The sequence below is a fragment of the Sminthopsis crassicaudata genome, chromosome 6, assembly GCF_048593235.1.
Source record: "Sminthopsis crassicaudata isolate SCR6 chromosome 6, ASM4859323v1, whole genome shotgun sequence".
Taxonomy (NCBI): Eukaryota; Metazoa; Chordata; class Mammalia; order Dasyuromorphia; family Dasyuridae; genus Sminthopsis; species Sminthopsis crassicaudata.
Genome location: NC_133622.1, coordinates 190,466,599 through 190,481,935, shown reverse-complemented (window position 1 = coordinate 190,481,935; position 15,337 = coordinate 190,466,599). Strand labels below are relative to the sequence as shown.

The window sequence follows — 15,337 nt, the reverse complement described above, 5'->3', positions numbered from 1 at the left end:
AGCACAAGAAGGTTCTGAGCAAAATGTAACATGAAAAAAAGGCCCCTAAAATGTCTTTTCACTGATTAAAAACACTAAAAAATATATGAGTTATTATCCTTTTATTTGTTGTTTTTATGAGGTAAGCAGGTTAAATGACCACACAATTGGCCATTGTCTGAGGCTGAATTTGAAGTCAGGTCTTCCTGACTCCAGGGTCAGTGCTTTAACCACTGTACCACCTAGCTGATAAAGGGAACTCCAAGTGGAAGAAACTCCCTGCATCAAATATAGGTCTGAAACATGCAAGTTCATAGAACTAGAGCCACATGGCCCATTTTAGACCAAGCTCCTCCTTATAGAGAGAAGCTGTCAGGATCCCTTGGGGGGTGGGGGGGAGACAGCACCAGAGTTGGGGAATTAGAACTCGGCTCTTTTGACCCCAGAACTGTTGCTCCTTCCATTCTGGATTGTTCTTAAAAGAATCTCCCGGAGTCCCTGAGAAGCTGAGCTGCTTGTTCATGAGGTCCACGTAGCCAGGACTGGTGGGAGGGAGGTCTCGCTCCCTTCTCCCCGTGACACACTGCATCTTATACCTAGCCATAAATGGAAGCACTTCAGGCCTGGGATCTCGGGGGGCATCTAGTCCAAGCTGTACCTGGAGCAGGAAACCCTTGTAGCCCCTAGAAGGAGCCATCCAGTCTGTTCTGGAAGACTCACGATGGGAGGAAATCAATTTTCCACATCCCAGGAAAACCCATTCTCCCTTTTTGGAAAGTTCTACCCTCTGCAGAACTTAAATCTGTCTCCTTTTCCTTCCTACCCATTTTTTCTAGGTCTAAACTGGGCCCTCACAAGCCTGCAAGCTAGGAAGTACATCGCAGAGTAGGGGAGACCAACCAATCAGAGCAAGGCTCTTTTCATGGGATGAAAGCCCTTCAGATACTGGATGACTGTCCATCTTCTGGCCTCCCTGCTAAACAATCCCTTCCCCAAAAATGGTAGGCTGATGGGACTCCCCCTTCTTCCCACCCTGGTCTTCCTTCTGTGAATCCATCCCCAACTTCAGCCCCCAGCCCGGTCCGGAGAGAAGCCCATTGAAATCCCTGGAAAGGGGGAAGAGGGAAGGGGCCCAGATGTCCTGCTTGGTGAACCTTTCCTGAGGTCTGGGTCTCTGGACAAGAAAGAAAGGCTCTCATTGGTGCCCTTGGTGATGATGCTCTCCCCCCTCCCCCACCCTAGGGAGTGAAATAAGATAGGATGTGGTAACAATGGTCTCCCCTTTTACAGGCCCTCCCCTGATGCTATTTAGTCCCAGGGCTCAGGGCCCCCTGGCAACACTCCACTTGGGCCTCTCAAAAACACTCAGGGAGGCTCCATCCACCACGGACACCAAAAAAAGATAGAGCTTCCAATTAATTCACCAAATCAAAACCTTTAACCTTTGAACGCGGTCTACAGGCCCACACACAGGGAAACTACAAGATGATGAAGATGACGATTTGCACCACATTTAACCCCTCCAAGCCATTCTATACCGTCACTGAGACGCACACCTACTCCTGCAAGTATAAGCGTCAGCGTCAGCGCCAAGGCCCGGGTCCGAGTCCGAGCCCGACCATGAGCCCGACCCAGAGCCAGAGCCCGACCCAGAGCCAGAGCCCGTGCGCAGACCCGTGCATATGCCCATGCCCGTGCCCTTACCCATGCCCGTGCCCTAACCCTTGCCCGTGTCTATGCCTATGCCCAAACCTGTGCCCAAGCCCGTGCCTAAGTCCGTGCACAAGCCCATGCGCGAGCCCATGTGCAAGCCAGTGTGCAAGCCCATGTGCAAGCCCGTGCCCGAGCCCGACCCCGAGTCTGTGCCCGAGCCCGACCCCAAGCCCAGGCCCAAGCCTAGGGCCTAGCCTCAGCCCAAGCCCAAGCCCAAGCCCATGCCCGTGCCCGTGCCCGTGCCCATGCCCACCTCGACAAATCTGCGTCAACACCTACGAATGCGACAGCAGAGGAAGCAAAGGCAGCAAAAGCTGCAGCAGCAGATGCACCAAATGCTCGTGCAGCTGCTTGTCCCAGTCAGTCCGTATGCCCAACAAACAACGGCACAGAACCAAGGATGTCTATGTGGTCTCCCGCCCACACTCCCACTGACTGGGAGAGCTGGCTCTCCTTGGCACACCTGTGTACCCAAGAAAAGACTCTGGCAGAACACACTGGGCGTGGTCGGCCAAGTCTTGGGATCTGGCAAGATAGGAAGGTGAGGATGCGGGCAGCCTCGGGGGGAGGGGGCCCCGGGCAACCCCACTGCACAGGCCCACCGGGCCTGCCCACAACTCTGTCCTCCCCAGGTGATACCAGGTGAGCGCACTCTAAGGCCCCTGGATGCGCAAACCTTCTCTGAGAGTTCTCAGCACAAAATGACCTGAAATAGATGATTGTCATTCTTAAAAAACAAAGTATTCGGGGTCTGCCCTCAGGAAGTTGATGTGAGGTGGTCAGGGAGAAATATATAACATTTATACAGGTTATGATAAAGTCAAATGTTGTGATAAGAAAAATCCAGGCCAGAAAGTGCTCTTGGAAACTCTGGGGAAGGAGAAAACAGGCCTAGATGACCGTGGTATAGAGGAAAGTCTGGAGTTACACTCAGGCTTTGTCACTTAGGTCAGACCGCTGAATAATGGCACAGTCTGGGCAATGGGGCCGCACTAGCCATCGGGGAGGAGGGCCCAGCCCAGCAGGTTACCCGTCGTCTCGGCGTACTTCAGGGGCCAATTGTGAGGTTAACACAAGCAAGGGCTAGGGGGAAAAGCTGGGAAGCTGGGCCTCAGAAAGCCAAAGAGAGAGGACCCTGGGGACCAAGCGGGCCTGGAAGGCTTCCTGGGCCCTATTTATAGAATAAAATAGGAGCTGATTTTTACCATTTGTTTGGGGCTTGTCTCCTAAATGTTTGCCTTGTTCTAGAAGAAAAGAGATAAAGGGAAGGAGAGGGGGAAAAAAAAAGGGAAAGAGAGAGATTTCTCCAAATGAACTGGGAAGTGCCTAAGAGGAAAAAGTTCCTTCTTCTTTGTCATCTTTCTCTTCTCCTCTTCCTTATCCATCTCCTCTTTTTTGTCCTCTTCCTCTTCTCTTCCTCCCCTGCTTTTCCTCCTCCTCCTCCTCTTTCTCTTTTTCCTACCCCTTCCTCTTCTTCCTCTTTTCCTCTTTCTCTGCCTCTTCTCCTATTCCTCTTCTTTTCCTCCTCTTCCTTGTCCTCCTTTTATCTCCCTCCTCTCCCCTTCCTCCTCCCCTTCCTCCTCTTGTTATCCTATTCTTATCCTTTTCCTCTTCTCCTCTTCTTCCTTACCCTCCTTTTCCTCTTCTCTTCATCCCTCTCCTCCTCTTCCTTGTCTTACTCTTCTCCTCTTTCTCTTTGCCTCTTCTTTTTCTCTTTTTCTCCCTCTTTTCCTCTTCTTCCTTCTCATTGCTTCTCTTCCTCTCCTCTCTTTCCCCCTCTTTTCCTCTTCTTCTTTCTCCCCTCTTCCTCCTCTTCTCTTTTCTTTCTCCCCTCCTCCTCCTCCTCTTCCCTCACATTAGAGCTGAATCTAGGCTCCAAGCACATGAGACACTCCTGAGAAGTACATGGACACACATTGACCCCCATGTGAGTCTTCTGGGACCGCCCCTATTACCACCCTAGGAGGCAATGAGTCAGGGGAAAAGTGCCCTAAACTGAAGAGGAAGGAAGTACAAGAGTGTAAATCTCCACTTTGGCCCTTTACAGTCTGGGGAGAGGAGAGAAGTGGGGGGGGGGGGACACCTCTGTGGTCTTCCCTACAGAACAAAGGGAGATTGTCTTCCTGATCCTGTAATAGGATGAGAGTTTACAGGGACCCCCCTCCTGAGAGGGGGCTCCCCTGCCCCCTACCCCACCCCCTCACACTAGGATCCTAAGAGTCTCTAGTGCATGGCCTCTAAGCTCCAGGACTTTAGGATACTAGGACACTTCTTTAAAAGTCTTAAATAGAACTATATATAGCTGCAGCAGACATGATGGACACATGGGGTGGAAGGGTAAGATCTAAATAGGTCATCCCCACCCCCAGGTCCCCCACAACACACACACACCCTTTCCCAAACACAATTGCACACACATGCACGCACACACACAGGGACATGCACACAAATCCATGTTTGTGCACTGCCCAAACACACATGCCCGTGTGCACACAGATACATGCATACAGGTGCCCTGCACACAAACACATACACATGCCGAGAGAGACATGCACATGTGCATAGGTGCACAAACACATGTAAAAACATGCATAGTTGCATTGTGCACACAGACCCACCGTGCATACATGTCTGTGCACATGCATTGCACACAAACCCACCCATGTGCACAGAGATGCATTGTGTCTTTATGCATGCATGTGTGTCCACATGTATATTTACATGTGTGTGCACACAAACACATGTGTACGGTGCACACATACACGCATACGTGTACACGTGCACACATACACAGATCTCTGGCAAAAAAAAAAAAAAAAACAATTAGACATTTATTTCCTTGCAGAATTTCTAAGACTTTGTAAACAGCTGGCCTGTGATGAGTTACAGTTGGTTCTTCTGGCAAACAAAAGGTAAGTTGGATTTCTTCCTATTACATCATGTATTTTTTAAGGAAATTAGCTATCCCCCGGGATTCTGAGGAAAGTTTTCATGGCTCTCTCTGAGGGGGGTCTCGGCAAAGAAACCATATTTCCTGTGGGGCTCATTGGCCGGACACCCAAGTAGGACAATGCTCATTTAGGTCATGCCTCTGCCTCTATGCTTAACTTACCCAAGTCGAGCCCAATCCTATTTTTAACAACAACAGAGAAAAAAATTGTTCCTAGTTTATTATCCTGTCCCAGTACTTCTCAGAACAAATGTGTCAGACTTCCTTCTGCCCGTGTAGTAACACAACAATAATAACAATGCTAATATTATAACATATAGTGATGTACATTAATTTATATTATTTATGTTTGTTTATATTATTTGTATTAGTGCCATGTATAACAATATTGTTTTATAATAACATAATAATAACACCAGTGATGACTCACATTTCCAGTGTTTTACAAATCTGTGAGGCAGGGAATGGAATATCAAGCAGGGAAGTTACTGAAACAGGATAATCTGGATTTGAATCCTGGATCTGACCCTTAGTAGCTGAGTGACTTTGCAGAAAGTTGTGTCAACTTTCCAATCTGGGTCTTAGGTTCTCCATGTGAAAAGTAGGGATAATTTACTTGCCCCTATCCCACCTCAGAGGGTAATTGTGAGGATCATAGTACCTTATCAAAGACTCCACTATCCCCATTTCCCCTATGGGGAAGTTGAGTCCCAGAGGTGGTGAAAAAGTGGCCCAAGTCCACATTATTTTAAGAAGCAGCAGAGCCATGGTTAGTAACCAAGTCTCCTGGTCCCTCATCCTGGGGTTCTTTCTATTACAAGTTATTCTGCTTCTGGAATAGGGGCAGGATTGAGATATGGGGGAAGAGGGGAAAGGGAGAGAGGGAGAGCAGTAAGGGGGATGGAAGAAAGGGAGAGGGGAAGATAATCCAGGTTGGGTGAACATTGTGAATCCTGAAAAGGAATAAGCTGTGGATATATGGGGTATTCAGGGAAAAGACTAATCTGGCAGCAATGGAAGGATTTCAAAAGAGTATTCAAGAATGAGAAGAGGAATCTGGCAGCAATGGAAAGAATTCAAAAAGAGTATTCAGGGATGAGAAGATAAATCTGGCAGCAATAGAAGGATTTCAAAAGAAGAAGTAAGAGAACTTTGGGATCCCCAAGGTAATTCAAAGTCAAGGGCATGATCTTCGGGAAAATAGAAGGAACCTCTGCATTCATTCCTCTATTTGGGTTCCTCCTCCCAAGCAATGCCCTGAGAGAGGTGGAATGGAGAAAGATCCTAAAACAATGGGGGAGGGAGGCTGGGATATGACAAGGGTCATGGCGGGGATGGGTTCCATCAATGGATGATAGGCAAGAGCTACTGCTGATAAGTGAGGGGACTGAGGGAGGCAAAGGGAACAGGAGGAGGATTTACTTAGGTTCAGTCACTTGTCTACACCATATTCAGAGTGTGGGACCATCTGGTGCTAGGGCAGGCTATAGAAGACATCACAGTCCTAGAGTCCAGTCCTGTGAGTCTGGCTCTGAGCCCTGCCCAAGAGTCCAGGTTCCTGCAAGCCCCTGCTGCCCAGTGGACAAGCAGCAGCTCCCTGCAGGCAGCAGCGTGGCAGGTTGGGCCCCTTTCCCATTGCATCGAGAAAGGTTGTCCCATGTCCCCATCTGTTTCTCCTCCACAGTGTGTACTCCTGCCCGCCATCCCTTCAGGATATTCCCGTAAGAGGAGCCTGTAGGACAAATGTTCATCAGATTGGAAGCTTTCCCTGGGGCCTGAAGAGGTGGTGATTAAAAAGGCCAGTCCCCTGAAAGTGACAACATATCTAAACAAAAAAGAGATTCAAACTCCACGGATGGATAATTGGAAGAAGAGAAACAGAAAAAAACTACAACAAACCAACCAGAAAACTGTTCTCAAAACAAAGGCCTTGGAAAACAGCAGAAATGCCTCTGTAATTGGGGAAAGGGCAAAGGGAAATGTTTCTTATTGGATTTCTAAAGGAAATAGGTTAAGAACAGAAAATCCTGATCCATCATAATCTCTCGTGTATAGAGCAAACTTCACAGTTTACAAGGTGTTTCAGTATTTACAAATCACTTTGCCATTTACAAGACACTAAGCCATTTTATAAAGCACTTCAGAGTTTACAAGGTGCTATACAATGTAGAAGACATTTCACTGTTTACAAGATGCTTCAGAGCTTTTACAAAACATTTTATATTCATTATCCAACTAATTCTCAAGCATTTATGCACAAAACACTGCCAAAGGTGCTGAGAGAGATTCAGAGATAATTCAGATATGTTTTGTTTTCAAAGAATTTCCCATTGCATTATTTCATCTGGTTTTTAGCAGAACATCACAAGGGCAAAAATAATTATCTACATTTTACAAATGAGGAAACATAAGCCTGATGGTGAACTGGATCCCACTTCTGTCAGTTACTCCCATTGTGCCATGAGCAAGCCTTAGAGGCAGCTAGCTGGCCCAGAGCACCAACTCAGGAGTCAAAAAGATATAAATTCAAATCCAGTTTCAAACACTTGGGTTGGGCAAGTCTTTTCACCACTGCCTATGTTTCCTCAAATGTAGGCTATCACTACCACTCACAGGACTGCTGTTAGAATCAAATGAGATATTTCAAAGTGTTTAGCAAACCTTAGTGCTATAGAAATGCCAGGAGTTCTTACATTTCCTTAGGCCTTAATAATCTCATCAGTAAAATAAGAGTTGGATTTGACAGCTTCTTCATCTTTAGATCTAGGAAGAAGTTAGGATCCTGCCAGCTCAACAAGCAGCCCCCAACTCACTGCCTCCAGTAATGGGTACTTAGTGCTGGGGCTAGTGCTTAGGAGCAGGATCCGCTGCTCTGTCCTGGAGCAGGATGGGGATATGGAGTCATTCCCATCGTTTTCACTAATATGGTGGTATACAGAGCTCAGGGGGTGGCAAAGGGTATATATGCAATGCCAGCCTTTCCCTTGAGCTGTCCAAAAGAGGCGGGGGAAGTTTACCTTCCCCCAAAAAACTCAACTCAAATACAGGATGCTTTACTGAGTGCTTATCGTGAATACAGACTTGTATTTACTTTGTAAAGATTTGTAGCCTAAAGGAAAGAACATGGAGTCAGAAGGGCCTGTTTTGATTTTTGTGCTATTTACTGTCACCATCCTCATCACCTATCTCTACCAAAATCACCATCAGAATCACCACATCATTCTCTTTTCCTTTATAATACCATCAACATTAGTGCTGGATCATCACCATTCATTCCTACCACAATCATTATCCCAAGAATCAATTTCCCCCCCACCACAATTGCCAACATTATCCCAAGAATCAATTTCCCCCCCACCACAATTGCCAACATTATCGCTAGAATCAATTTCCCCCACCACAGTCTCCAACAATTATCCCTAGAATCAATTTCCCCCACCACAGTCTCCAACAATTATCCCAAGAATCAATTTCCCCCCCACCACAATTGCCAATAATTATCCCTAGAATCAATTTCCCTCCTACCACAATCTCCAACATTATCCCTAGAATCAATTTCCCCCCCACCACAATCTCCAACAATTATCCCTAAAATCAATTTCCCCCACCACAGTCTCCAACAATTATCCCTAGAATCAATTTCCCCTCACCACAATCTCCAACAATTATCCCTAGAATCAATTTTCCCCCACCACAATCTTCAACAATTATCCCTAGAATCAATTTCCCACCACCACAATCTCCAATTATCCCTAGAATCAATTTCCCCAACACAATCTCCAATTATTCCTAGAATCAATTTCCCCCACCACAATCTCCAAAAATTATCCCTAGAATCAATCTCTCCCTTCACCACAATCTCCAACAATTATCCCTAGAATCAATTTCTCCCCCACCACAATCTCCAACAATTATCCCTAGAATCAATTTCCCCTCACCACAATCTCCAGCAATTATCCCTAGAATCAATTTCCCCCACCACAATCTTCAACTATCCCTAGAATCAATTTCCCACTACCACAATCGCCAATTATCCCTAGAATCAATTTCCCCACCACAATCTCCAATTATTCCTAGATACAATTTTCCCCCTACCACAATTGCCAACATTATCCCTAGAATCAATCTCCAACAATTATCCCTAGAATCAATTTCTCCCCTCACCACAATCTCCAACAATTATCCCTAGAATCAATTTCCCCCACCACAATCTCCAACAATTATTCCTAGAATCAATTCCCCCTCACCACAATCTCCAACATCACTAGAAACAATTTCCCCCCTACCACAATTGCCAACAATTATCCCTAGAATCAATTTTCCCCTCACCACAATCTCCAGCAATTACCCCTAGAATCAATTTCCTCCACCACAATCTTCAACAATTATCCCTAGAATCAATTTCCCCACCACAATCTCCAATTATTGCTAGAAACAATTTCCCCCTACCACAATTGCCAACATTATCCCTAGAATCAATTTCCCCTCACCACAATCTCCAACAATTATCCCTAGAATCAATTTCTCCCCTCACCACAATCTCCAACAATTATCCCTAGAATCAATTTCTCCCCTCACCACAATCTCCAACAATTATCCCTAGAATCAATTTCCCCCACCACAATCTCCAACAATTATCCCTAGAATCAATTTCCCCCACCACAATCTCCAACAATTATCCCTAGAATCAATTTTCCCCAACACCACAATCTCCAACATCACTAGAAACAATTTTGCCCCTACCACAATCTCCAACAATTATCCCTAGAATCAATTCCCCCCACCACAATCTCCAACAATTATCCCTAGAATCAATTTCCCCCACCACAATCTCCAACAATTATCCCTAGAATCAATTTCCCCCACCACAATCTCCAACAATTATGCCTAGAATCAATTCCCCCTCACCACATTCTCCAACATCGCTAGAAACAATTTCCCCCCTACCACAATTGCCAATAATTATCCCTAGAATCAATTTCCCTCCTACCACAATCTCCAACATTATCCCTAGAATCAATTTCCCACCATCACCACAATCAGCAACAATTATCCCTAGAATCAATTTCTCTGCTCACCACAATCTCCAACAATTATCCCTAGAATCAATTTCCCCCCACCATAGTCTCCAACAATTATCCCTAGAATCAATTTCTCCCCTCACCACAATCTCCAACAATTATCCCTAGAATCAATTTCCCCCACCACAATCTCCAACAATTATCCCTAGAATCAATTTCTCCCCTCACCACAATCTCCAACAATTATCCCTAGAATCAATTTCCCCCACCACAATCTCCAACAATTATCCCTAGAATCAATTTCCCCACCACAATCTCCAATTATTCCTAGAATCAATTTCCCCCACCACAATCTCCAAAAATTATCCCTAGAATCAATCTCTCCCTTCACCACAATCTCCAACAATTATCCCTAGAATCAATTTCTCCCCCACCACAATCTCCAACAATTATCCCTAGAATCAATTTCCCCTCACCACAATCTCCAGCAATTATCCCTAGAATCAATTTCCCCCACCACAATCTTCAACTATCCCTAGAATCAATTTCCCACTACCACAATCGCCAATTATCCCTAGAATCAATTTCCCCACCACAATCTCCAATTATTCCTAGATACAATTTTCCCCCTACCACAATTGCCAACATTATCCCTAGAATCAATCTCCAACAATTATCCCTAGAATCAATTTCTCCCCTCACCACAATCTCCAACAATTATCCCTAGAATCAATTTCCCCCACCACAATCTCCAACAATTATTCCTAGAATCAATTCCCCCTCACCACAATCTCCAACATCACTAGAAACAATTTCCCCCCTACCACAATTGCCAACAATTATCCCTAGAATCAATTTTCCCCTCACCACAATCTCCAGCAATTACCCCTAGAATCAATTTCCTCCACCACAATCTTCAACAATTATCCCTAGAATCAATTTCCCCACCACAATCTCCAATTATTGCTAGAAACAATTTCCCCCTACCACAATTGCCAACATTATCCCTAGAATCAATTTCCCCTCACCACAATCTCCAACAATTATCCCTAGAATCAATTTCTCCCCTCACCACAATCTCCAACAATTATCCCTAGAATCAATTTCTCCCCTCACCACAATCTCCAACAATTATCCCTAGAATCAATTTCCCCCACCACAATCTCCAACAATTATCCCTAGAATCAATTTCCCCCACCACAATCTCCAACAATTATCCCTAGAATCAATTTTCCCCAACACCACAATCTCCAACATCACTAGAAACAATTTTGCCCCTACCACAATCTCCAACAATTATCCCTAGAATCAATTCCCCCCACCACAATCTCCAACAATTATCCCTAGAATCAATTTCCCCCACCACAATCTCCAACAATTATCCCTAGAATCAATTTCCCCCACCATAATCTCCAACAATTATGCCTAGAATCAATTCCCCCTCACCACATTCTCCAACATCGCTAGAAACAATTTCCCCCCTACCACAATTGCCAATAATTATCCCTAGAATCAATTTCCCTCCTACCACAATCTCCAACATTATCCCTAGAATCAATTTCCCACCATCACCACAATCAGCAACAATTATCCCTAGAATCAATTTCTCCGCTCACCACAATCTCCAACAATTATCCCTAGAATCAATTTCCCCCCACCATAGTCTCCAACAATTATCCCTAGAATCAATTTCTCCCCTCACCACAATCTCCAACAATTATCCCTAGAATCAATTTCCCCCACCACAATCTCCAACAATTATCCCTAGAATCAATTTCTCCCCTCACCACAATCTCCAACAATTATCCCTAGAATCAATTTCCCCCACCACAATCTCCAACAATTATCCCTAGAATCAATTTCCCCACCACAATCTCCAATTATTCCTAGAATCAATTTCCCCCACCACAATCTCCAACAATTATCCCTAGAATCAATTTCTCCCCCACCACAATCTCCAACAATTATCCCTAGAATCAATTTCCCCCACCACAATCTCCAACAATTATCCCTAGAAACAATTTCCCCCACCACAATCTCCAACAATTATCCCTAGAATCAATTTCCCCCACCACAATCTCCAACAATTATCCCTAGAATCAATTTCCCCTCACCACAATCTCCAGCAATTATCCCTAGAATCAATTTCCCCCACCACAATCTTCAACAACTATCCCTAGAATCAATTTCCCACCACCACAATTGCCAATTATCCCTAGAATCAATTTCCCCACCACAATCTCCAATTATTCCTAGAAACAATTTTCCCCCTACCACAATTGCCAACATTATCCCTAGAATCAATTTCCCCTCACCACAATCTCCAACAATTATCCCTAGAATCAATTTCTCCCCCACCACAATCTCCAACAATTATCCCTAGAATCAATTTCCCCCACCACAATCTCCAACAATTATCCCTAGAAACAATTTCCCCCACCACAATCTCCAACAATTATCCCTAGAATCAATTTCCCCCACCACAATCTTCAACAACTATCCCTAGAATCAATTTCCCCTCACCACAATTGCCAATTATCCCTAGAATCAATTTCCCCACCACAATCTCCAATTATTCCTAGAAACAATTTTCCCCCTACCACAATTGCCAACATTATCCCTAGAATCAATTTCCCCTCACCACAATCTCCAACAATTATCCCTAGAATCAATTTCCCCACCACAATCTCCAATTATTCCTAGAATCAATTTCCCCCACCACAATCTCCAAAAATTATCCCTAGAATCAATCTCTCCCTTCACCACAATCTCCAACAATTATCCCTAGAATCAATTTCTCCCCCACCACAATCTCCAACAATTATCCCTAGAATCAATTTCCCCTCACCACAATCTCCAGCAATTATCCCTAGAATCAATTTCCCCCACCACAATCTTCAACTATCCCTAGAATCAATTTCCCACTACCACAATCGCCAATTATCCCTAGAATCAATTTCCCCACCACAATCTCCAATTATTCCTAGATACAATTTTCCCCCTACCACAATTGCCAACATTATCCCTAGAATCAATCTCCAACAATTATCCCTAGAATCAATTTCTCCCCTCACCACAATCTCCAACAATTATCCCTAGAATCAATTTCCCCCACCACAATCTCCAACAATTATTCCTAGAATCAATTCCCCCTCACCACAATCTCCAACATCACTAGAAACAATTTCCCCCCTACCACAATTGCCAACAATTATCCCTAGAATCAATTTTCCCCTCACCACAATCTCCAGCAATTACCCCTAGAATCAATTTCCTCCACCACAATCTTCAACAATTATCCCTAGAATCAATTTCCCCACCACAATCTCCAATTATTGCTAGAAACAATTTCCCCCTACCACAATTGCCAACATTATCCCTAGAATCAATTTCCCCTCACCACAATCTCCAACAATTATCCCTAGAATCAATTTCTCCCCTCACCACAATCTCCAACAATTATCCCTAGAATCAATTTCTCCCCTCACCACAATCTCCAACAATTATCCCTAGAATCAATTTCCCCCACCACAATCTCCAACAATTATCCCTAGAATCAATTTCCCCCACCACAATCTCCAACAATTATCCCTAGAATCAATTTTCCCCAACACCACAATCTCCAACATCACTAGAAACAATTTTGCCCCTACCACAATCTCCAACAATTATCCCTAGAATCAATTCCCCCCACCACAATCTCCAACAATTATCCCTAGAATCAATTTCCCCCACCACAATCTCCAACAATTATCCCTAGAATCAATTTCCCCCACCATAATCTCCAACAATTATGCCTAGAATCAATTCCCCCTCACCACATTCTCCAACATCGCTAGAAACAATTTCCCCCCTACCACAATTGCCAATAATTATCCCTAGAATCAATTTCCCTCCTACCACAATCTCCAACATTATCCCTAGAATCAATTTCCCACCATCACCACAATCAGCAACAATTATCCCTAGAATCAATTTCTCCGCTCACCACAATCTCCAACAATTATCCCTAGAATCAATTTCCCCCCACCATAGTCTCCAACAATTATCCCTAGAATCAATTTCTCCCCTCACCACAATCTCCAACAATTATCCCTAGAATCAATTTCCCCCACCACAATCTCCAACAATTATCCCTAGAATCAATTTCTCCCCTCACCACAATCTCCAACAATTATCCCTAGAATCAATTTCCCCCACCACAATCTCCAACAATTATCCCTAGAATCAATTTCCCCACCACAATCTCCAATTATTCCTAGAATCAATTTCCCCCACCACAATCTCCAACAATTATCCCTAGAATCAATTTCTCCCCCACCACAATCTCCAACAATTATCCCTAGAATCAATTTCCCCCACCACAATCTCCAACAATTATCCCTAGAAACAATTTCCCCCACCACAATCTCCAACAATTATCCCTAGAATCAATTTCCCCCACCACAATCTCCAACAATTATCCCTAGAATCAATTTCCCCTCACCACAATCTCCAGCAATTATCCCTAGAATCAATTTCCCCCACCACAATCTTCAACAACTATCCCTAGAATCAATTTCCCACCACCACAATTGCCAATTATCCCTAGAATCAATTTCCCCACCACAATCTCCAATTATTCCTAGAAACAATTTTCCCCCTACCACAATTGCCAACATTATCCCTAGAATCAATTTCCCCTCACCACAATCTCCAACAATTATCCCTAGAATCAATTTCTCCCCCACCACAATCTCCAACAATTATCCCTAGAATCAATTTCCCCCACCACAATCTCCAACAATTATCCCTAGAAACAATTTCCCCCACCACAATCTCCAACAATTATCCCTAGAATCAATTTCCCCCACCACAATCTCCAACAATTATCCCTAGAATCAATTTCCCCTCACCACAATCTCCAGCAATTATCCCTAGAATCAATTTCCCCCACCACAATCTTCAACAACTATCCCTAGAATCAATTTCCCACCACCACAATTGCCAATTATCCCTAGAATCAATTTCCCCACCACAATCTCCAATTATTCCTAGAAACAATTTTCCCCCTACCACAATTGCCAACATTATCCCTAGAATCAATTTCCCCTCACCACAATCTCCAACAATTATCCCTAGAATCAATTTCTCCCCTCACCACAATCTCCAACAATTATTCCTAGAATCAATTTCTCCCCTCACCACAATCTCCAACAATTATCCCTAGAATCAATTTCCCCCACCACAATCTCCAACAATTATCCCTAGAAACAATTTCCCCCACCACAATCTCCAACAATTATCCCTAGAATCAATTTCCCCCACCACAATCTCCAACAATTATCCCTAGAATTAATTTCCCCCACCACAATCTCCAACAATTATCCCTAGAATCAATTCCCCCTCACCACAATCTCCAACATCACTAGAAACAATTTCCCCCCTACCACAATTGCCAATAATTATTCCTAGAATCAATTTCTCCCCCACCACAATCTCCAACAATTATCCCTAGAATCAATTTCCCCCACCACAATCTCCAACAATTATCCCTAGAATCAATTTCCCCTCACCACAATCTCCAGCAATTATCCCTAGAATCAATTTCCCCCACCACAATCTTCAACAACTATCCCTAGAATCAATTTCCCACCACCACAATTGCCAATTATCCCTAGAATCAATTTCCCCC

General features: G+C 44.2%; 1 long non-coding RNA gene across 2 annotated transcripts; it reads left to right on the top strand.

The window, feature by feature from the left end:
- Window positions 1–1,257: 1,257 nt before the first annotated feature.
- On the top strand, window positions 1,258–6,589 carry LOC141546985 (uncharacterized). 2 transcript variants are annotated; one of them, XR_012483482.1, is made up of 4 exons: window positions 1,258–2,233; window positions 4,538–4,604; window positions 5,634–5,783; window positions 6,327–6,589. It is a non-coding gene; the product is annotated as an uncharacterized LOC141546985 (long non-coding RNA). The 2 variants fall into 2 exon arrangements; XR_012483481.1 differs by having other exon boundaries at window positions 1,259–2,233; window positions 5,634–5,808.
- The last annotated feature ends 8,748 nt before the right edge of the window (window positions 6,590–15,337 follow it).